Source organism: Heptranchias perlo, unplaced genomic scaffold (genome assembly GCF_035084215.1).
Source record: "Heptranchias perlo isolate sHepPer1 unplaced genomic scaffold, sHepPer1.hap1 HAP1_SCAFFOLD_562, whole genome shotgun sequence".
NCBI classification, from domain to species: Eukaryota; Metazoa; Chordata; class Chondrichthyes; order Hexanchiformes; family Hexanchidae; genus Heptranchias; species Heptranchias perlo.
The window spans coordinates 100,949-125,190 of NW_027139584.1; the positions used below are offsets into that span (position 1 = coordinate 100,949).

The 24,242-nt window shown below is 45.6% G+C and overlaps 2 non-coding genes across 2 annotated transcripts; one reads left to right on the forward strand and one right to left on the reverse strand.

Moving 5' to 3' along the window:
* The first annotated feature begins 10,464 nt into the window (after positions 1-10,464).
* trnaa-ugc (transfer RNA alanine (anticodon UGC)) lies at positions 10,465-10,536 on the forward strand. Its single transcript has one exon. It is a non-coding gene; the product is annotated as a tRNA-Ala (tRNA).
* An 11,645-nt stretch (positions 10,537-22,181) lies between these two features.
* On the reverse strand, positions 22,182-22,254 carry trnar-ccu (transfer RNA arginine (anticodon CCU)). Its single transcript has one exon. It is a non-coding gene; the product is annotated as a tRNA-Arg (tRNA).
* Positions 22,255-24,242: the final 1,988 nt, after the last annotated feature.

Sequence of the window (24,242 nt, forward strand, 5' to 3'; positions counted from 1 at the left end):
CTGTATCACTTTGCATCATCTTTGCGTCCTCCTCACAGCTTACTTTCCCACCAATTTTGTCTCATCAGCAAACTTGGATACGTTACAGTCGGTCCCCTCATCTAAGTCATTAATATAGATTGTAAATATCTGAGGCCCAAGCACTGATCTTCACGGCACCCCACTAGTTACAACCTGCCAACCCCAAAATGACCTGTTTATTCCGACTTTCTGTTTTCTCTCCGTCAACCAATCCCCAATCCATGCTAATATATTACCCACAATCCCATGAACCCTAATCTTGTTCAACAAACTTTTGTGTGGCACCTTATCGAATGCCTTTTGAAAATCCAAATATACCAGATGCACTGGTTCTCCCTTATCTACCCTGCTATCTACACCCTCAGAACCTCTAATAGAGTTGTCAAACACGATTTCCCTTTCATAAAAGCGAGTTGCATGTGCCTAACCATATTATGATTTTCTAAGTGCTCTGTTACCACGTCCCAAGTAATAGATTCTCGCAATTTCCCTCCTACTATTGTCAGGCTAAAGGGCCTGTAGTTCCCTGTTTTCTCTCTCCCTCTTTCTTGAATAGCAGGGTTACATTTGGTACCTTCCAATCCATGGGGACCTTTCTAGAATCATGGGAACTCTGGAAGATAACACCAATGCATCCACTGTCTCTGCAGCCACCTCTTTTTAAACCCTAGGATGTCGGCCATCAGGTCCAAAGAATTTGTCAGCTTTTAGCCCCATTAATTCCTCCAGTACTTTTTCTTTACGAATCTTAATTGCTTTCGGTTCCTCACTCTCATTAGAACCTTGGTTCCCCAATCCTTCTGGTATGATTTTTGTGTCTTCTACTGTGAAGACAGATACAAAATACTTGTTAAACGTCTCTGCCATTTCCTTATTCTCCATTATAAATTCTCCTGTCTCTGTCTCCAATGGACCCATGTTTACTTTCGCTAATCCCTTCCTTTATACACACTTGTAGAAGCTCTTACAATCCATTTTTATATTTCTTGCTGGTTCTATTTTCTCCCATTTTAGCAATTTCTTGGTCATCCTTTGCTGATTTCTCAAACTCTCCTAATCCTCAGGCTTACTATTCTTTTTGACAACATTATAAGACTCTTTTAACCGAATACTATCAGTAATTTCTTCAGTTAACCAAGGTTGGACCACTTTTCCGGTGGAGCTTTTAATCCTCAAGAGAATGTAATTTTGTTGAGGAATTCTAAATTATTTCTTTAAATGTTCACCATTGCTTATCAATTATCATATTTTTAATCTCATTTCCCAAACTACCTGAGCGAACTCACCCCTCATAACTACGTTATTGGTTTTGTTTAAATTTGAGACCCGAGTTTCGGACTTAACGACATCACTCTCAAACTCAATTTCAAATTCTACAATATTATGATCATTCTTCCCCAGAGGATCATCTACTATAAGATTACCAATTAACCCTGTTTCATTACACAATACTAGATCTAAAATAGCCTGTTCCCTTGTAGATTCCTCGACATATTGATCTAGAAAACTGACTCGAATGAATTCCATGAACATAAAACAGCTTATCTTGAGTTGCAAACATGGTGTCAACACGATGGGATGACTTATGACTAGAAGCCATGGCCAGATCTGCCAGGTGAATTAAATGTTTGCTGCGAACATGGAGAATTAATGAAACCAAGACTTCCCTGCAGAGCAAGGAGTTGGAAAGAAAGATGCTGGGCATTGAGAGGCGAAGGATTTTGTCGATGGCAGGATGAATGGACAAAAGTATCTCAACTCACTGCTTCTTTTCTATACTGATAAACATGGACAGAAATCTCATCTCCGTGCTTCTTTCAGATAATGAATGTCTTAATGCTCAAGAGATCACTGATCCAAGCCAATTATCTCCTCTCGCATTCTCCTTCCAATCCTGCACACGTTGCTTAGCTTTGAAATTATGCATTTTTTCACAGTGGAATTCAATTTAATTGAAACGATGCTGTGATCAGCTAGTGTTGTTCAGGAGATGGAGCACCAGGAAATACATAAAAGGCTGATGATAAAAGTGACTGTTCAGACACTGTGAGCTACAGTTAAAGGTCGGCAACATTTCAAGTATCAGGCAGCAGATCTTTTCCAAATCTTGACACAAATGGCAAGAAAATGTAACACTGACTTTGATCAATGTCACGACTTTCAAATAGCAGACATTTTATACACAAGGCAAGAAAGATTTACAAGGATGTTGCCTGGACTGTAGAACTTTAGCTATGAGGAAAGATTGGATAGGCTGGGGTTGTTTTCTTTGGAACAGAGGAGACTGAAGGCAGATTTAATTGAGGTGAACAAAATTATGAGGGTCCCAGATAGCGTGGATTGGAAGGACCCACTTCTCTTAGCAGAGAGCTTAATAACCAGGGGCATAGATTTAAAGTGATTAGTAGAAGGTTTAATGGGGAACTGAGGAGAAATTATTTCACCCAAGGGTTGTGGGGGTCTGGAACTGACTGCCTGAAAGGGTGGTTGAGGCAGTCACCCTCATCGCATTTTAAGAATACTTGAAGTGCCGGAAGCTACAAGGCTATGGGCCAAGAGCTGGAAAGTGGGATTAAGCTGGATAGCCCTTTTTCGGCCGGCACAGACGCGATGGGCCGAATGGCCTCTTTCTGTGCCATAAATTTATTTGATTCTATGAGTCTAATTAACAGTAAGCAGGGTAGTTCAGTGATCATGAGAACGCTACTGAAGCTCAATAACTGCTGGGAACCAAGCAATGTGTCCTTGTAAACCACAGACTGGGGAAGTTCCAGCTTCAGTGACAGAGATGGATCACAACAGTGTATAAAAGTGAGGGGATACTGATGTAAGGGGCAGTCAGGACTGGAGAAACCGGAGATCAAGCTCAGGGTGCCTGAGGTTCCATCCAGAGGGATCATCTCGTCCACATGTTTACTCTGGTACAGTACAGGAAAGAGAATTTGCTCATATATTTCTTAATGAGGTATTAAAGTTGCTGACTCTCAGACTTGTTCATTAATAAGACAATGCATTAGTTAGAACCTTCCATCCCTAAGTCTCTCTGCTCCTCTAATTTTAAACTTTGACCATTTAGTGTACATTTCATCTCATTTTTCTTCCTCTCAAAATGTATCACGTCACATTTCTCTGCATTAAATTTCACCTGCCTGTTTACGAACCTGTGGACGTCACAATGAAGTCACTGACACTACTCTTCCCAATTCCCCACGCTGCCAATGTTGGCGTCATCCAGAGATTTTCACCTTGTGTCCCACATACCCAAGCTCAGATCATTCTCTATATTGAGAAGAGCAATGGTCCCAACACTGACCCTGGGGGACACCACTGTTTACATCCCTCCAGTCTGAAGAACATCCATTAACCACGACTCTCTGTTTTCTGCCCTTTACACAACTTCCTATCCACACTGCCTCATTCATTTTAATACCGTGGGTATTAATTTTATCAACAAGCCTCCTGTCCGGCACCTTATCAAATACCTTTTTACAATCCATCAACACAATATCCACGACATTCCCTTTATCAGTATCCTCGAGTTATCTCAAATGGCTGTTCTTAATTAATGTGTTTTTCTAACAAATGTGGAAATGTTTGCTCCACCTCATCTGGTTTCATCTGTTTCAAGCCACAACAGAAAGGTCGAGTTTTCTCCTGGAGCTTAAGATAAATTAATTTTAAAAAATGATGCTTCAGACAATGACGGATATCTGGGCTTAGACCCGCCCATTCAGTGGCACAACTCCCTTAACCAGGCAACATCCCTTCGCAGACACGTTGTGTCCTCATTGCAACTTGCTATTCCATCTATCTTTGTATCATCAGCAAATCTGGCCACAAGACAGTCTGTTCCTTCATCCAAGTCATTGATATACATTGTAAATAATTGAGGCCACAGTACTGATCCCTGAAACACCCCACGAGTTATGTGAAATGCCTATAAATTTCCGCTCCTCCTATTGGTCCGGAACTCTCCTTAATCGCCAGGGCGGGATTAATGGTGAGGCTGGCGGTCCCGAGGTGCATTTGGAAAATAAACATTAATTGAACCCTTCAGTTGCAACAGTTAATAAAACGAAATTAATAAAAGTCACTGAAATTTTTTTGGGGGGGGAGCTTCTATGCTGTGTATTTGTGCCGGTTTTAATGGCTCGAAGCGCTGGGGTTTCAATTTATTTTATTATCCTTGGTCCAAATGCGCTCTCCCTGCTTCCAATGTCTTTGCTTTTCGGCCTGATGTTAAGACCATCAATGGCGGCTGCATCATCCAGCATGCAGCGCGGTACAGATTGTGCCCTATCTGAATCAGTGGAGCCCAGTGCGCAGGCGCAGTAGTGCCTCATCACCGGGCAGTGTGTCCTGAGCATGCGCGGCCAGTCGAGGCTGCGGGAGGAGCGCGTTCGGTGCAGGTCAGAGGATCGGAGCAAGAGGCTCAATAAACCCCGGGGCCCGGGTCCGGGCTCAGGCCCAGGCTCAGGCTTTACAAACCCCGAGTGCGGCCCCAGACCCGAATATAAAACAGTGAACATTATCCCCCCCTCACTACCCGCCGGGAAATGAAGGGGAAATGGGGATCGGTCAGGGAGCGTCTGTAAATGAAGGAGAAATGGTGATCGGTCAGGGAGCGTCTGTAAATGAATGGGAAATGGTGATCGGTCAGGGAGCGTCTGTAAATGAAGGAGAAATAGTGATCGGTCAGGGAGCGTCTGTAAATGAAGGAGAAATGGTGATCGGTCAGGGAGCGTCTGTAAATGAATGGGAAATGGTGATCGGTCAGGGAGCGTCTGTAAATGAAGGAGAAATAGTGATCGGTCAGGGAGCATCTGTAAATGAAGGAGAAATGGTGATCGGTCAGGGAGCATCCGTAAATGAAGGAGAAATGGTAATCGGTCAGGGAGCGTCTGTAAATGAAGGGGAAATGGGGATCGGTCAGGGAGCGTCTGTAAATGAAGGAGAAATGGTGATCAGTCAGGGAGCGTCTGTAAATGAAGGAGAAATTGTGATCGGTCAGGGAGCGTCTGCAAATTAATGGACAATGGTGATCAGTCAGGGAGCTTTTGTCAATGCAGGAGACATGGTGATCGGTCAGGGAGCATCTGTAAATGAAGGAGATATGTGATTGGTCAGGGAATGTCTGTAAATTAAGGAGAAATGGTGATCAGTGAGGAAACGTCTATAAATGAAGGAGAAATGGTGATCGGTCAGGGAGCGTCTGTAAATGAAGGAGAAATGGTGATCGGTCAGGGAGCGTCTGTAAATGAAGTAGAAATGGTGATCTCTATATCTTCAGTCATCCAGGGAGCTCGAGCTTTGGATGCCATTCCTTTCCTCCTCGTGGGAATCTGTCTGCTCTGTACCCAAACCCACTCCTCCTTGAAGGCCTCCCACTGTTCAATTACTGTTCTGCCTGCCAATTTTTGATTCCAATCCACCTGGACAAGATCCCTTTAAAACTCACTGAAATTTGCCCTCCTCCAGTTAAGTATTTTCACATTTGACTGTCCCTTGTCCTTTTCCATAACTGTTCTAAACCTAATGAGATTATGATCACTGCTGCCCCACTGAAACATGCTCCACCTGCCCCACTTCATTCTCCACTCCGAGTCCACTGCTGTACTCACATTCACTCTCTCACACTCACTCTCTCACACTCACTCTCTCACATTCACTCTCTCACATTCACTCTCTCACATTCACTTTCTCACATTCACTCTCTCACACTCACTCACATTCACTCACATTCACTCTCTCACACTCACTCTCTCACACTCACTCACATTCACTCTCTCACACTCACTCTCTCACACTCATTCACATTCACTCTCACATTCACTCTCTCACACTCACTCTCTCACACTCACTCACATTAACTCTCTCACTCTCACTCTCTCACACTCACTCTCTCACATTCACTCTCTCACACTCACTCACTCTCTCACACTCATGGTTTCGGGCCACTGAAAGATGATGCGATGAGTTTGGATTTCAGCACACGGAGGAGGGAGAGTGTGTGGGACGGGGATTTACAGCTTTGAGGCACAAGAGAGGAAAGAATGTTTTGTAGAAACTAGAATTGTCTGTTCTGAATTTCTATCCTGTACTTACAGTGATGACTTTTATAAACTCCTTTATAGGGTATTAGAAGGGGAGGATTTGCAGAGGGAAACTCAAACCAAACTGCACGCCAAGATCTGACAGAGTCACTCGATTCATCAGGACCTGAATATCATCGGCCTTTGAATGTGGAAGGAGAAATGTTTGTCTGTTCTATCTGTGGGAGAAGATTTCAAACATCAGTGTGAGTGGAAAATCACCGAGACACACACACCCGAGTGAGAGTGTTCCAGTGCACTGACTGTGGAAAGAGCTTTAACCAGTTACACAGCCAGAAAAAACATCACACCATTCACAGCGGGGAGAAACCGTACACGTGTTCTGTGTGTGGATGAGGCTTCAACTGATCGTCCAACCTGGAGAGACACAAGGACACCCAGACCATGGAGAAACCGTGGAAATGTGGGGACTGTGGGAAGGGATTCAATTACCCTTCAGAGCTGGAAATTCATCGACACAATCACACTGGGGAGAGGCCGTTCACCTGCTCCGTGTGTGGGAAGAGATTCACTTGGTCATCACACCTGCTGACACACCAGCGAGTTTACTCCGATGAGAGACCTTTTAAATGTTCTGACTTTGAGAGGAGCTTTAAAAGCAAAATTAATCTGCTGCAACACCAACGCACTCACACTGGGGAGAGACCATTCTCCTGCTCTGTGTGTAAGAAGAGATTCACTCAGTCATCCCACCTGCTGATACACCAGCGAGTTCACACTGGGGAGAGGCCGTTCTCCTGCTCCGTGTGTGGGAAGAAATTCACTCATTCTTCCACCCTGCTGAGACACCAGCGAGTTCACTCCGATGAGAGACCTTTTAAATGTTCTGACTGTGAGAAGAGGTTTAAAAGCAAAAGGAATCTGCTGACACACCAACGCACTCACACTGGGGAGAGGCCGCTCACCTGCTCCGTGTGAGGGAAGGGATTCACTATTTCATCCAAACTGCTGACACACCAACTTGTTCACACTGGGGAGAGACCTTTTTAATGTTCTGACTGCACGAAGAGCTCTAAATACAGATACAAATTGTGAAGACATCGACACACTCACGCCAGGGAGAGGCCGTTCACCTGCTCCCTGTGTGAGAAGAGATTTACTCGGTCATCACACCTGCTGAGACACCAGCGAGTTCACTCTGATAAGAGACCTCTGAAATGTTCTGACTGTGAGAAGGGCTTTAAAACAAATGATCTGAAACACCATCACACTGACACTGGGGAGAGACTGTTCACCTGCTCCGTGTGTGGGAAGGGATTCACGAATTCATCCCACCTTCTGAGATATCAACTTGTTCACACTATTGAGTGACCTTTTAATGCAGTAACTTTGAGAAGAGCTTTAAAAGCAGAAATGAACTGCTGACACATCAACTCGCGCCCATTGTGGAGAGACTGTTCACCTACTCCGTGTGTGGGAAGGGATTCACTCAGTCATCACATGTGCTGAGACACCAGCGAGTTCACAAGTGACTGCAGGGGTTGGATTCTGCAGTTAATCACATCCAGGACTGAACTATGGTGTTTAGTGTTCGGAAGAACAACGTGTAAGGATTAACCCATTAACAGATAGAATTTAGTATAATTATAATCAATAGTAGAAGTAGAACAAAATGTACTGTGAATCTATGTATCTATAAATGTAAACTGTACTGTGTATTAATATAGAATGAACCATGTAACGTGTATTCAATAAGAAAGTGCTGGTGGGCCGAGAAGGATGCATGATGGTTATTATAGTCAAGTTTGCAGTTAAAACTAAAAGGATGCTGACAACAGTAAAGTGGGAATTAACAGACCTAAGGGAGGAATGTGCTGTAATAGCATAATGTCTAAAAGACATGCAGATAAAGGGACTGAAGGTTCATGAAATGAAGGAGTCACTCAGGCTCAGGCCTCTCTATCTCGAGCCTCCACAAGCCAGTGAGTAGAAGTCTGTTTATACAAACGGTTCTGTGAAGGCAGGCAATGTAAACTCTAAATAAGGTTCTGTTAAGTCTGTAACAACAAGGCACGGATGGGACCAGGAGTTATGCTCAGAATGTAACTTCTGAAGGTTGAGAGACATGAATAATGGTCAGGCTGAGAGATGTGGATGTGAGAGTGAACTGCTCATAAACTGAAAAAGGGAATAAGGAGAGACCTCAAAAGCTGAGGAAGGCGCACAAGATTCTGGCAAGGAAGAAGAAAACTTTTCAGTCAACAGAACACAGCAAGAGAGAGAGAGAGAGACCGCACCGTAGTCACTTGGAGGGATAGAGAGAGAGAGAGAGAGAGACCGCACCGTAGTCACTTGGAGGGATAGAGAGAGAGAGAGAGAGAGAGACCGCACCGTTGTCACTTGGAGGGATAGAGAGAGAGAGAGAGAGAGAGACCGCACCGTAGTCACTTGGAGGGATAGAGAGAGAGAGAGAGACCGCACCGTAGTCACTTGGAGGGATAGAGAGAGAGAGAGAGACCGCACCGTTGTCACTTGGAGGGATAGAGAGAGAGAGAGAGAGAGACCGCACCGTAGTCACTTGGAGAGATAGAGAGAGAGAGAGAGAGAGACCGCACTGTCGTCACTTGGAGGGACACAGAGAGAGAGAGAGACCGCACCGTAGTCACTTGGAGGGATAGAGAGAGAGAGAGAGACCGCACCGTAGTCACTTGGAGGGATAGAGAGAGAGAGAGAGACCGCACCGTAGTCACTTGGAGGGACACTTCCGAGGTTTCAAGGAACACTCACTATTTCTCTTTGTTAAGTATCACCTTTTTACTCTAATTGTGATGTGATTAATAAATCGGTTTTGCCTTTAACCGTAATACCAGTACCAGTGGTGATCTTGTTGTTGTCAGGAACCAGTCCTTAGATTGGATTAGATTATAATCCTGAAAACAGTGGTTTAAATCCTACAATTGGCGACCACGAAGAGACTATTTCTGACAACAGCTGAAACCTGGTGGGGGATAGTTACATAATATAAATTGATTATTTCTCCATTAAAATGCAGTGAGTGGGGGATAGTTACATAATATAAATTGATTATTTCACCAGTAAAATGCAGTGAGTGGGGGATAGTTACATAATATAAATTGAATATTTTTCCAGTAAAATGCAGTGAGTGGGGGATAGTTACATAATATAAATTGATTATTTCTCCAGTAAAATGCAGAGTGGGGGATAGTTACATAATATAAATTGATTATTTCTTCATTAAAATGCAGTGAGTGGAGGATAGTTACACAATATAAATTGATTATTTCTCCAGTAAAATGCAGTGAGTGGAGGATAGTTACATAATATAAATTGATTATTTCTCCAGTAAAATGCAGAGTGGGGGATAGTTACATAAAACAAATTAATTATTTCTTCATTAAAATGCAGAGTGGGGGATAGTTACATAATATAAATTGATTATTTCTTCTGTAAATGCAGTGAGTGGAGGATAGTTACATAATATAAATTGATTATTTCTTCTTTAAAATGCAGTGAGTGGAGGATAGTTACATAATATAAATTGATTATTTCTTCTTTAAAATGCAGTGAGTGGGGGATAGTTACATAATATAAATTGATTATTTCTCCAGTAAAATGCAGTGAGTGGAGGATAGTTACATAATATAAATTGATTATTTCTCCAGTAAAATGCAGTGAGTGGAGGATAGTTACATAATATGAATTGATTATTTCTCCAGTAAAATGCAGTGAGCGGAGTGCACATCCACCACGGGTGGCCTCATAAACTGAGGACAATCAGTTCTTCTTTCCTTGGTTCGCGGTTTGTGTTATTTGGGGATTTAGTTCAGTGATAGAGCGCATGTTTTGTGTGTGTTGAGGTCCTGGGTTCAACTCTCTGTACCTTTTCACCAGAATGACCGACCGAAAGTTGAATGACGCTTTTTGAGCTCAGCGAGTTCCAACTTCTGAGGCTCCACAAGCATTAAATTGTCCCGGAGCGGGACTTCATCTCTCGGTCCCCTCAACAGCTCAACTCAAAGCAGCCGCCGACTGAGGGGAATGTGTGACGGTGCAATATCGAGCGAGCAGTCCCAGCTCTTGTTCCTGTTTGACGCTCTGTCATTCTTCCATCTCACTTTATGATTCAGAGGTTGGATTTCAGCCTTGTCACTGACCATTAGCGATTGGGTTTTTTTTATTTCCGCAGACTTTTTTTTGGAAAGTTCAAAGTAAAGAGGAGCAGAAACCCCGTGAACTGAAGCAGAGGTTGAACATTGTGAACACGCGGGACCGCTGGGCATCTCGATGTCGTGGAGAGACGGAGCAGAAAGCTCACGGCTTCACTTCGAAAGTGTCTGCTTGTTTATTTCTCAGGTACCTTTTGACGCGTGGGGATGTAGCTCAGTTGAAGAGCGCATGCTTTGCATGTATGAGGTCCCGGGTTCAATCCCCGGCATCTCCAAACAAATTAAATTTTGGATTCAACTGTGAGAATATCATCTGAGACTCGCCTCACATTTACACACAAGGAGAGACAAGAGTTTCTTCACCTCGCGAAAAACCGAACGCTCCGCACAGAATATAATTCAATGGGAGAGCGCCCACGGTGTTTCAATGGCTCCCATCTCATGGTTGAACAGCTTGCCCAGTGATCGATTATTTCCAGTTTCACAGATTGGGGGGAAGCAGCGGACCGGCGTTCCGACCACAAAGAGGGAAGAATAGTCTGGATGTTGGGAGCTTCTTCTTTTCCCGGAGAGTACTGAGCATCTGGAATGTATTGCCGGCTGGTGTTTTTTTTTATTCGTTCACGGGATGTGGGCGTCGCTGGCGAGGCCGGCATTTATTGTCCATCCCTATTTGCCCTTGAGAAGGTGGTGGTGAGCCGCCTTCTTGAACCGCTGCAGTCCGTGTGGTGACGGTTCTCCCACAGTGCTATTAGGAAGGGAGTTCCAGGATTTTGACCCAGCGAAGATGAAGGAACGGCGATATATTTCCAAGTTGGGATGGTGTGTGACTTGGAGGGGAACGTGCAGGTAGTGTTGTTCCCATGTACCTGCTGCTCTTGTCCTTCTAGGTGGTAGGGGTCGCAGGTTTGGGAGGTGCTGTCGAAGAAGCCTTGGCGAGTTGCTGCAGTGCATCCTGTGCATGGTCCACACTGCAGCCACAGTGCGCCAGTGGTGAAGGGAGTGAATGTTTAGGGTGGTGGATGGGGTGCCAATCAAGCGGGCTGCTTTGTCCTGGATGGTGTCGAGCTTCTTGAGTGTTGTTGGAGCTGCACTCATCCAAGCAAGTGGAGAGTATTCCAACACACTCCTGACTTGTGCCTTGTAGATGGTGGAAAGGCTTTGGGGAGTCAGGAGGTGAGTCACTTGCCGCAGAATACCCAGCCTCTGACCTGCTCTTGTAGCCACAGTATTTATATGGCTGGTCCAGTTAAGTTTCTGGTCGATGGTGACCCCCAGGATGTTGATGGTGGGGGATTCGGCGATGGTAATGCCGTTGAATGTCAAGGGGAGGTGGTTAGACTCTCTCTTGTTGGAGATGGTCAATGCCTGGCACTTATCTGGCGCGAATGTTACTTGCCACTTATGAGCCCAAGCCTGGATGTTGTCCAGGTCTTGCTGCATGCGGGCTCGGACTGCTTCATTATTTGAGGGGTTGCGAATGGAACTGAACACTATGCAGTCATCAGCAAACATCCCCATTTCTGACCTTATGATGGAGGGAAGGTCATTGATGAAGCAGCTGAAGATGGTTGGGCCTAGGACACTGCCCTGAGGAACTCCTGCAGCAATGTCCTGGGGCTGAGATGATTGGCTTCCAACAACCACTACCATCTTCCATTGTGCTAGGTATGACTCCAGCCACTGGACAGTTTTCCCCCTGATTCCCATTGACTTCAATTTTACTCGGGCTCCTTGGTGCCACACTCGGTCAAATGCTGCCTTGATGTCGAGGGCAGTCACTCTCACCTCACCTCTGGAATTCAGCTCTTTTGTCCATGTTTGGACCAAGGCTGTAATGAGGTCTGGAGCCGAGTGGTCCTGGCGGAACCCAAACTGAGCATCGGTGAGCAGGTTATTGGTGAGTAAGTGCCGCTTGATAGCACTGTCGACGACACCTTCCATCACTTTGCTGATGATTGAGAGGTGACTGATGGGGCGGTAATTGGCCGGATTGGATTTGTCCTGCTTTTTGTGGACAGGACATACCTGGGCAATTTTCCACATTGTCGGGTAGATGCCAGTGTTGTAGCTGTACTGGAACAGCTTGTCAAGAGGCGCAGCTAGTTCTGGAGCACAAGTCTTCAGCACTACAGCTGCGATGTTGTCAGGGCCCATAGCCTTTGCTGTATCCAGTGCACTCAGCCGTTTCTTGATATCACGTGGAGTGAATCGAATTGGCCGAAGACTGGCTTCTGTGATGGTGGGGATATCGGGAGGAGGCCGAGATGGATCATCCACTCGGCACTTCTGGCTGAAGATGGTTGCAAACGCTTCAGCCTTGTCTTTTGCACTCATGTGCTGGACTCCGCCATCATTGAGGATGGGGATTTTTGCAGAGCTTCCTCCTCCCGTTAGTTGTTTAATTGTCCACCACCATTCACGACTGGATGTGGCAGGACTGCAGAGCTTTGATCTGATCCGTTGGTTGTGGAATCGCTTAAATCTGTCTATAGCATGTTGCTTCCACTGTTTAGCACGCATGTAGTCCTGAGTTGTAGCTTCACCAGGTTGGCACCTCATTTTTAGGTACGCCTGGTGCTGCTCCTGGCATGCTCTTCTACACTCCTCATTGAACCAGGGTTGATCCCCTGGCTTGTTGGTAATGGTAGAGTGAGGAATATGCTGGTCCATGAGTTGCCACAGTTTTGCCCATTCACCTTATCTATCAATATCACTTTGTAATTTTATGTTTTCATCTACACTGCTTACAATGCCACCAATCGTCGTGTGATTGGCAAACTTGGATGTGAGACTTTCTATGCCTTCATCTGAGTCGTTAAAAAATATTGTGAATAATTGAGGCCCCAAGACAGATCCCTGCGGGACTCCACTAGTCACATCCTGCCAATGTGAGCACCTACCCATTCTCCCTACTCTCTGTCGCCTTTCGCTCAGCCAACTTCCTAACCAAGTCCGTACTTTTCCCTCGATTCCATGGGCTTCTATCTTTGCTAACAGTCTATTATGTGGGACCTTATCAAATGCCTTCTGGAAGTCCATATAAATAACATCCATTGACATTCCCCTGTCCACTACTTTAGTCACTTTTTCTGGAGGTCATCCACTTTGGATCAAAAAAGGATAGATCAGGGTACTTTCTAAATGGTGAGAAGTTAGGAACTGTGGAGGGCCAGAGAGATTTAGGGGTCCGTGTACAGAAATCACTTCAAACTAGTATAGGTAAAAAAAAACGATGATTGGGATGTTCGTTACGGCTGGTCAGCTGACTTGCTTAAAACACACCATAATGTTGTAATCGTGGGTTTGATTCCTGTATGGGCTGTTAAGGGGCTTTATTTTGGATTTTCGGAACTTTTAAATCAAACCTTTACAAACAGATTCACAGACAAATTCACGGGGACAGTTTATTGAATAACATCCATTGTAACTGTGCCCCTGGGCCGGAGAAACACGTCTTTCTTTTTATTTGCCTTTCTCCGGTTTGCAGAGAAACGTTTAACTCGCGGCCTGTTCCCATTAATGATCATCAGCAGCAACAGACAGACAGAGCGGGTCTGACCGCCCCGAGATGTGGAAAAGGCATCAGTTTAGGACAAATGCATCAAATCAAATAGTCACCCGGCACCGAGAGAGACAAAACCAAGAGAAAAAGGCAGAAGGTAACAGAGAAATAAAAACCAAATACAGACGATATAAATATCTCCCATCCTTGATGTCTCTCTATTCCATCCCCAATCCTTCAGTGGCGGGGATCAAATTTCACTGTAAATAAATGCGAGAATCGACCCAAAGAAGAAGAAACTGAACAACCAAAAACTACCGAACCCGGGATTAAACCAAAGACCTTTAAATCTTCAGTCCAATGGAATTCCAACTGAGTATTTGGACCCCAGAGCAAATGCAACTTTGCGCCATTGTCTTCCAAGAAAATATAACCCCTCCGAAGCCCTGCTCCTCCTGTTCATTACCGTACTTCATAGATAAACATCGCACTCATATATACACACCCACCGTTCATATATAAACATCGCACTCATATATACACACCCACAGTTCATATATAAACATCACACTCATATATACACACCCACAGTTCATATATAAACATCGCACTCATATATACACACCCACAGTTCATATATAAACATCGCACTCATATATACACACCCACAGTTCATATATAAACATCGCACTCATATATACACTCCCACAGTTTATGAAACAACAGCGCACTCATACTTACACTCCGAGTTTATAGGAGGGAGATTGGTTCCGACCGCCGCTTGGGCTCTCGGAGTGGGAGAGGCGGAAGCAGCATGGGCCGTACAAACTGTGGATCTCATTCTGAACACAAGCCGATCGATCATCCTGTGAAATTACATCGTACTTGGGTATGAGGAAGGGTAATGGGCTCTGAGAAGGGTTCAGGGAGTCTAATGGCTTCTTAGTGGCGATCCGGTGGGGCAAAGGGATCCCAGAGAGGGGAAGAGACTATTAGAGCGTATCAGAGAGTGTAAGGGGATCTTAGAGAGGGGAAGGGAGTGTCACAGGGTATCAGAGAGAGTAAGGGGATCTCAGAGAGGGGAAGGGAGTGTCAGAGGGTATCAGAGAGTGTAAGGGGATCACAGAGAGGGGATGGAACTGTCAGAGAGTATCACAGAGTGTAAGGGGATCTCAGAGAGGGGAAGGGATTGTCAGAGGGTATCAGACAGTGTAACAGGATCTCAGAGAAGGGAAGGGAGTGTCAGAGGGTATCACAGAGTGTAAGGGGATCTCAGAGAGGGGAAGGGAGTGTCAGAGGGTATCAGAGAGTGTAAGGGGATCACAGAGAGGGGATGGAACTGTCAGAGAGTATCACAGAGTGTAAGGGGATCTCAGAGAGGGGAAGGGATTGTCAGAGGGTATCAGACAGTGTAACAGGATCTCAGAGAAGGGAAGGGAGTGTCAGAGGGTATCACAGAGTGTAAGGGGATCTCAGAGAGGGGAAGGGACTTTCAGAGGGTATCAGAGAGCGTAAGAGGGCTCAGAGAAGGGAAGGGAGTGTCAGAGGGTATCAAAGAGTGTAAGGGGATCGCAGAGAGGGGAAGGGATTGTCAGAGGGTACCAGACAGTGTAAGGGGATCTCAGAGAAGGGAAGGGAGTGTCAAAGGGTATCAGAGAGTGTAAGGGGATCTTAGAGAGGCGAAGGGACTTTCAGAGGGTATCAGAGAGCGTAAGAGGGCTCAGAGAGGGGAAGGGAGTGTCAGAGGGTATCAGACAGTGTAACGGGATCACAGAGAGGGGATGGAACTGTCAGAGAGTATCACAGAGTGTAAGGGTATCTCAGAGAAGGGAAGGGACTATCAGAGGGTATCAGAGAGCGTAAGAGGGCTCAGAGAGGGGAAGGGAGTGTCAGAAGGTATCAGACAGTGTAACAGGATCTCAGAGAAGGGAAGGGAGTGTCAGAGGGTATCAAAGAGTGTAAGGGGATCGCAGAGAGGGGAAGGGATTGTCAGAGGGTATCAGACAGTGTAAGTGGATCTCAGAGAGGGGATGGAACTGTCGGAGGATATCAGAGAGTGTAAGAGGATCTCAGAGAAGAGAAGGGATTGTCAGAGGATATCAGAGAGTGTAAGGGGATCTCAGAGAGAGGAAAGGACTGTCAGAGGGTATCAGAGAGCGTAAGTGGATCTCAGAGAGGGGAAGGGAGTGTCAGAGAGAATCAGAGAGCGTAAGTGGATCTCAGAGAGGGGAAGGGAGTGTCAGAGAGTATCAGAGAGCGTAAGTGGATCTCAGAGAAGGGAAGGGAGTGTCAGAGGGTATCAGAGAGCGTAAGAGGACTCAGGGCGGCACAGTGGGTAAGGAGCATTTTGCGGGTATCAGAGAGTGTAAAGGGCGCTGACAAGGTTCAAAAAGGATAATGGACTCTCGGACCATATCGGAGAAGATAAGGAGTTCAGGGAGAATCAAATCAGGTAAGGGGGTCTCCGGAGGTATCAGAGAGGCGAATGGATCCAGAGTTGTCATCTTCTGAATCTTACATTTTGAAGGCATCAACACATTTAATAACAGCAAAAAATGAAGCCGGTTGATCCGATAACCTGTCCGTGTCCCATGTGGAGGGAATGAGAAGATAGAATCGGGAGGGGCTGGATATTTGGCAACGCTCACGGTTTCCTTTCACACAGCTCAGTGTTGTGTCTGTTTCTCTAACTGGATTTCATGAACTGGAGATAAGAGGTCGCACTTTGGACCTTTTATCACCCAGTTTGAGAAATAAAACACGAAACGCCCAGCGTGGGGCTCGAACCCACGACCCTGAGATTAAGAGACTCATGTTTTACCGACTTAGCTCCCCAGCGCCGGCTTCAATACCTTTTCCCATCCTATTATTGTAGAGAGGCAGCTGTTGATTTTGCTGCAGGGGTTCAGTTTGTCTGACAATCCCAGCGTCGCTCCTTCTGCACACTCGCTTTTCATTCTGGAGTCAGTCTGATGCCTTGTCCCCGTCCTCCAGCACCGCGCTGAGCAGGAGAGGAACATCGAGACAGGAGAGGGCCACTCAGCCCCTCTTCCTGCTGTCCCATTCAATTAGATCATGAGGTGGTCTGTAACTCAACTCTATTTCCCCGCATTGGAAACATATCCCTTGGGACCCGAACCGAAAAAAGATCTGTCAATATCAGTCTTGTAAATTTGAATTGAGCCTCAATCCACATCCTTTTGGCCGAGAGAGTTCCAGCTTTCGGCCGTATTTTGTTTGCGAAAGTGATTCCTGATTTCTCGCCTCATTAATCGAGCACTAATTTCAAGATTAAGCCCCCTCATTATGCATTCCGCCAACAGAGAGAGAGGAAAAAAGGCCGCCTTAAGCGGAGATTGAACAAAGGATCTGTGGATTTTAATTCTAACGCTACCCCATCTGAGCTATTTCTGTTTTCTGTACATGCAATGTTTTATTTTTCTTTGAAAATCACATAAACGTAGGTGCGATTTCCCTCTCGGTGAACAGAGTGCTTCGGAGTAATGAGAGCGAACAAACCGTGGATCTGATCCTTAACACAGACTGGTGGATCCACATGTGGAATTAAATCGCACTTGGGTAGCAGAGAGGTTAATGGCTCCTGAGAATGAACCAGGGAGTCTAAGGGTTTATTTGTGTGGATCCGGTGGGGCAACGGGATCCCAGAGGCTGTCAGGGAATCAAAGGGCTTCTCAGGGGTTATCAAGGGGTGTGAGGCTATGAGGTATCAACGAGTTTACGGCACTCTGAGAAGTTATCAGAGAGGGCAAGGGACTGCCAGATGTTATCAGAGAGGGCAAGGGACTGCCAGATGTTATCAGAGAGGGCAAGGGACTTCCAGATGTTATCAGGGAGGGCAAGGGACTGCCAGATGTTATCAGAGAGGGCAAGGGACTGCCAGATGTTATCAGGGAGGGCAAGGGACTGCCAGATGTTATCAGGGAGAGTCAGGGTGTGTCAGTGGGTAAGGGGCCCTCCGAGCGTATCAGAAAATGGAAAGGGCACGGAGGAGGTATCAAGATAACAGAGAGGGAGAGAAAACGCTCCTGAAACCCGGGACTGAACCCTTTAGATCTTCAGTCTGACTGAGTTATTTCGGTGTTCTGGACATCCCGGAAATTCACTCGAGGGTCTGTTAGAATCGCAACAAAACTCTTCCTCCAATCGCAGCCTCTGAACCTCCACCCAGGACTTTCAATGGTGCAACTTTGATGAACTTCTGCTACTTTTTAATTTGTTCTCAGCAGTAACTGTTCACATCCTTTATCTGGCCCATGACATGGCATCTAGAAGAAAATGTCGATTGCAGCTTCACTGAAGCGGGGGACGCTTTGCACTCGTGAAAAAATCATACGCGAAAGAGACGGTTTGATCGAGGTGACACCAGGCCAGAGCAAAGGTCAGTTAATGTTTGCCGAGTGGCGAGAGGGAGAATTTGGAACTTCTGTGCGGTTGCACTGTGACTTTCCCAGATCTGCTTGGAGCGATATTCCCTTGAATTCATCACCTACAGGGACAATTTGATTCTCAGTTCCTGTTTTCTCCTGGTGCGCTTCTGAGATATAAAAAAATGAATGGATGATATCAACCTGAACCTCGTCACGGACACGCTACAGACTCAAAGCTCAGCACAACTCCAATCTGTTTCAGTTGGAAATTGTTTCCCAGGGATGGACAGCAATGCGCTGTCTGAGGCTGCATTCGCTGCTTTCCGCCGGCAGCGGGTGATTGGAGAAAGCGGGGCCGGACAATGTTACTGCTGTCACGGCCTCACTCACTCGGGGAGCTGGGGAAGCAGCGAAAAACTGATGGGCTTGATGCTGCGTCAAAAATGCGGCTGAGAACTGCTTTTGTTAACTGAGGAAGCGCTGCAGGATCCTTTAACGATCTCTCACAAATAAACTGAAACCTGTCGGAAGGTGAATAATATTTCACTTCAATCGTGAGCCCTCATTTTGAACCTTGTCTGTCAAGAAGTATTTCGATCACCTTCAAGCCATTCTCGGTTTTTTGGATATTGTTCAGATACCTGTTATCCAGCGGCAGGTGGAATATCAGCCGCGCTCAGCTGGCAATGTTTACGGTACATTTTTCTGTGAACAGAACGCACATTCGAAACCTGGAAACGCGAAACAACGAATTTTAAGGTAAAACCTCCCTATTGTCCCCGGGTGGGCTCGAACCACCAACCGTTACAGTTAATAACCAAAGGCGCTAACCAATTGCACCACAGTAGCCGTCTTGAACCATTAATTCACCGAGCGACCGTTTCAGCTTGCAGCGATCAATGTAACAGCTGTCTGACCATCAGTTTCCTTTTCCAAAATAAAGGGTGTGCAGTTTGCACGAGTGAAAATCGGTGCCGTCTTCTTTCTGAACATCAAACTCCCCTTGCCCCTAAATGCCTGTATGTTGGAAGACTCGGTCCCCCAGTCGGAGAGAGGATTGATTTCTCGAGCTGTGATTCACCATTCTCTATTCCAGTATTGCAGAAAATGAGATGAGATGAAATGAGCAGGTCCAACGAGCAGGTCTGTGACACTACACGGTGTCTACAAAGTTGTCTCTTGCACTTACAGTGAAGCGGACGGCAGTTTTCACTCTTAAACCAGTAAGTATGATGTTAAGAAAGTATGTGGCCGAGAAAGACTTGATTTCAGCGCGGTGACACTGGGCCAGAGTAAAGTTCAGTTAATGTGATTGTCGAGTGGCGAGAGGGTGGATTTGGAACTCCCGTGCGGCTGCGCTGCACATTGTCCAGATCTGCTTGGAGCGATATTCACTTCAATTCATCACTGACAGGGACAGTTTGATTCTAAGTTTCTTTTCTCTGGTGCTTGGTGAGATTTCAAAATTGAAAGCGGCCCATTCCGACACCAAACTCGTCACTTGCACTCTGACAGATACAAGGCCGTCACACTCTTCACCAGTGAGATGAAAGCGGAGAGCGATTTCACGGTCGAATACAATGGCCAACAAAACTCATTCAATGAAAGTGCAGGTCATTGAGGGGCCTTTAAAGTCCTGATTGTTTGAACTGAACTTCTTCCCAAAGCGTTTGAGAGTCACGTGGGGCGATTTGGGGACTTCTTTTCCCTCTTTGCAAAATCTTCAACCACAGTTCAAGATCAAAAGTCGAGGGCAGAATGAGACGCCTTCCTGAAAATTGGGAACCAGAGAAGCAGATTTGAGTGCAAGGTTCTGTTTATTGAGAAAAAGCAGATAAAACATTCATCCCGGAACGATCCAGAATCCGATCAGCTCGAAAAGCAACTGTTACCCCGTGATTTGAACACTCAGTCTTCTGGTGGCGGAATAAATAATGTTGATAGAAGCAGGAAGTTGAAAAGTGGGAATTGATAAATTAAGTGAGCAGGTAAAACTGCGGCAAATAGAGTTCAATGTGGGGGAGAGCGAGGTCATCCACTTTAAATCTAAGATCAATCAGTGTATTTTCGAAATGGTGAGAAACTAGGAACTGTGGAGGAGCAGAGAGATTTTGCGGTCCATGTACAGAAACCGCTCCCAACCAGCGTACAGGTACAAAAAATAATTCGGACCGCCGGTTAGTTTATTTGCATAGAGTTTACCGTAATATCATGATCACGGATTCGATTCTTGTAATTTACTTTATTTATATCGGGTTTTTTAACTTTTAAAATCCAAGCTTTACAAAAAGGTCCCCAGACAAATTCCCGGGGGCAGTTTATTGAATAACATCCATTGTAACGTTACCCCTGGGCCGGAGAAACACGTCTTTCTTTTTATTTGTCTTTCTCCGGTTTGCAGATAAACGTTTAACTCGCGGCCTGTTCCCATTAATGATCATCAGCAGCAACAGACAGACAGAGCGGGTCTGACCGCCCCGAGATGTGGAAAAAGCATCAATTTCGGACAAATGCATCAAATCAAATAGTCACCCGGCACCGAGAGAGACAAAACCAAGAGAAAAAGGCAGAAGGTAACAGAGAAATAAAAACCAAATACAGACGATATAAATATTTCCCATCCTTGATGTCTCTCTATTCAATCCCCAATCCTTCAGTGGCGGGTATCAAATTTCACTGTAAATAAATGCGAGAATCAAAGCGAGGAAGAAGAAACTAAACAACCAAAAACTGCCGAAACTCGGGATTGAACGTAAGATCTTCAGTCGAACGCGCTCCCAACTGAGCTATTTCGGCCCCATATCAAAGCATTCCTTTATTTCATTGTCTTGGAACAAAATATAACCCCAGGTGGAATTACCCCTCCTGTTCATTCCTCAATTCATATAAAAACATCGCACTCATATATACACACCCACGGTTCATATATAAATATCACACTCATATATACACACCCACAGTTCATATATAAATATCACACTCATCGATTACTCCCACAGGTCATCTATAAATATCACACACACATATACAAACCCACAGTTGATATATAAAAATCGCTGTCATACATAAACTCAAAAGTTTATAAAAAACAACGCACTCATAGATCCACACCCAGTTTGTCGGAGGGAGATCGGTACCGACTGCCAATGGAGCTCTCAGAGTGGGAGAGGCGGAAACAACAGCGACCGAACAAACTCTGGATCTCATCCTTAACACAGACCGGTAGATTCACCTGTGAAGTTACACCGCACTTTGATATCAGGGACGGTAACGGGTACTGAGAAGGCAACAGGGGGTCTAATGGCTTCTTAGTGGCGATGCATTGGGGCAAGGGCATCTCAGAGAGGGGAAGGGGCAGTCAGAGGGTATCAGAGAGTGCAACGGGGCTCAGAGAGGGGAAGGGGCAGTCAGAGGGCATCAGAGAGTGCAACGGGGCTCAGAGAGGGGAAGGGGCAGTCAGAGGGTATCAGAGAGTATATTGAGGTCTCAGAGAGGGGAAGGGGCAGTCAGAGGGTATCAGAGAGTATATTGAGGTCTCAGAGAGGGGAAGGACTGCCAGAGCGTATCAGAGAGTGAAGGACGCTCAGGGCGTATCAGTGGGTGAGGGGCACTCAGCGGGTATCAGAGAGTGTAAAGGGCGCTGACAAGGTTCAAAGAGGATAATGGACTCTCTGAGCTTATCAGAGAAGATAAGGAGCTCAGGGAGAATCAAAGAGGGTAAGGTGGGCTCAGGAGGTATCAGAGAGGCGAATGGATCCAGAGTTGGCGTCTTCTAAATATTACACTTCCTAACCATCAACATTTTAATAACAGCAAAAATGGAGCCTATTGAAACGGTATCTGCCGTGTCCCATGTGGAGGGAATGAGAAGATAGAATCGGGAGGGACTGGATATTTGGCAACGCTCACGGTTTCCTTTCACACAGCTCAGGGTTGTGTCTGTTCATATAACTGGATTTCTTGAACTGGAGATAAGAGGTTGCACTTTGAACCTTTCATCACCCACTGTGAAAAATAGAACACAAAACGCCCAATGTGTGGTTTAAACCCACGCCCCTGAGATTAGGAATCTCGTGCTTTACCGACTGAGCTAGCCGGGCCAGCGGCAGGGCTCCTTCCCATCCTATTATTGCAGAGAGGCAGGTGGTGAGGTTGCTGTCGGGGTTCAGTTTGTCCGACAATCCCAAGGTGGCTGAATCTAAACACCCGCTTTTCATTCTGGAGTCGGTTTGATGCCTCTCACCAGTCGTCCAGCCCCGCACTGAGCAGGAGAGGAACATCGGGACAAGAGAAGACCATTCAGCCCCTCGAAAATTAACGATCTCTCACAAATCAACTGATACCAGTCGGAATGTGAATACCATTTTACTTTTCCAAAATAAAGGGAGTGACATTCATTGTGAAAACAGCCTGATGTCGCTCACTGCAGAAATATCCATGTCAGAGTGAACGAGCTCGCCTGCAAACTTCGGACTTTGTCTGTCAGAAGTATTCCGACTTCGTTCAAGCCAATCTCGGCTTTTTTGGATATTTTTCAGATGCCTGTTATCCAACCGCAGAATAAATGGTCGAAAATCAGACGCACTCAGCTGGCAATGTTTACGGTACATTTTCTGGCAGATGAGACACACATTCGAACCCAAGAAATGCGAGACAATGAATGTTCAGGTAAAAAGTTGCTCAACCGTTCCCGGGTGGGTTCGAACCACAAACCTTTCAGTTAACCAATTGCGCCACAGAGACAGAGCTTGCAGCTGCTCAAGGACTAATTCATCGAGCTAAAATTTCAGCTCGCTGCGATTAGTATAACAGCTGTGTTACCAGCCGTTTAATTTTCCAAACGAAAGGGTGTGCAGCTTGTACGAATGAAAATTTGTGCTGTATTATTTCTGAACATTAAACTCACCTTGCCATTAAACACCTGTATGTTGGAAGACTCGGTCCCCTCGTGGTCGAGAGGATTGATTTTTTGAGCTGTGATTCTCCATTCTATATTCCAGTAATATTCAGGTTTGCTGAAAATGAGACGAGATGAAATGAGCAGGTCCAACGAGCAGCTCTGTGACACTACACGGTGTCTACAAAGTTGTCTCTTGCACTTACAGTGAAGCGGACGGCAGTTTTCACTCTTAAACCAGTAACTATGATGTTAAGGAAAAATGTGTTCGAGAAATACTCGATTTCAGCGCGGTGACACTGGGTCAGAGTAAAGTTCAGTTAATGTGATTGCCGAGTGGGGAGAGGGTGGATTTGGAACTCCTGTGCGGCTGCGCTGCGCATTGTCCAGATCTGTTTGGAGCGATATTCACTTCAATTCATCACTGACAGGGACAGTTTGATTCTAAGTTTCTTTTCCCCGGTGCTTGGGGAGATTTCAAAAATAAAGGCGACCCGTGCTCACCCCAAACTCGTCACTTACACGCTGACAGATACAAGGCCGTCACACTCTTCACCAGTGAGATGAAAGCGGAGAGCGATTTCACCGTCGAATACAATGGCGAACAAAACTCATTCAATGAAAGTGCAGGTCATTGAGGTGCCTTTAAAGTCCTGATTGTTTGAACTGAACTTCTTCCCAAAGCGTTTGAGAGTCACGTGGGGCGATTTGGGGACTTGTTTTCCCTCTTTGCAAAAGTTTCAACCGCAGGTCAAGATCAAAAGTCGAGGGCAGAATGAGACGCCTTCCTGAAATTTGAGAAGTCGGGAAGCAGACTTTAGAGCAAGGTTCTGTTTATTGTGTAAAAACAAATAAAACATTCATCCCGGAACGATCCAGAATCCGATCAGCTCTAAAAGCAACAGTTACCCCGTGATTTGAACACTCAGCCTTCTGGTGGCGCAAAAATTAATGTAGATAGAAGCAGGAAGTTGAAAAGTGGGAATTGATAAATTAAGTGAGTGGGTAAAACTGTGGCAAATAGAGTTCAATGTGGGGGAGAGCGAGGTCATCCACTTTAAATCTAAGATAAATCAGAGTATTTTCTAAATGGTGAGAAGCTCGGAACTGTGGAGGAGCAGAGAGATTTAGGAGTCCATGCACAGAAACCGCTACCAACCAGCGCACAGGTACAAAAAATAATTAAACATC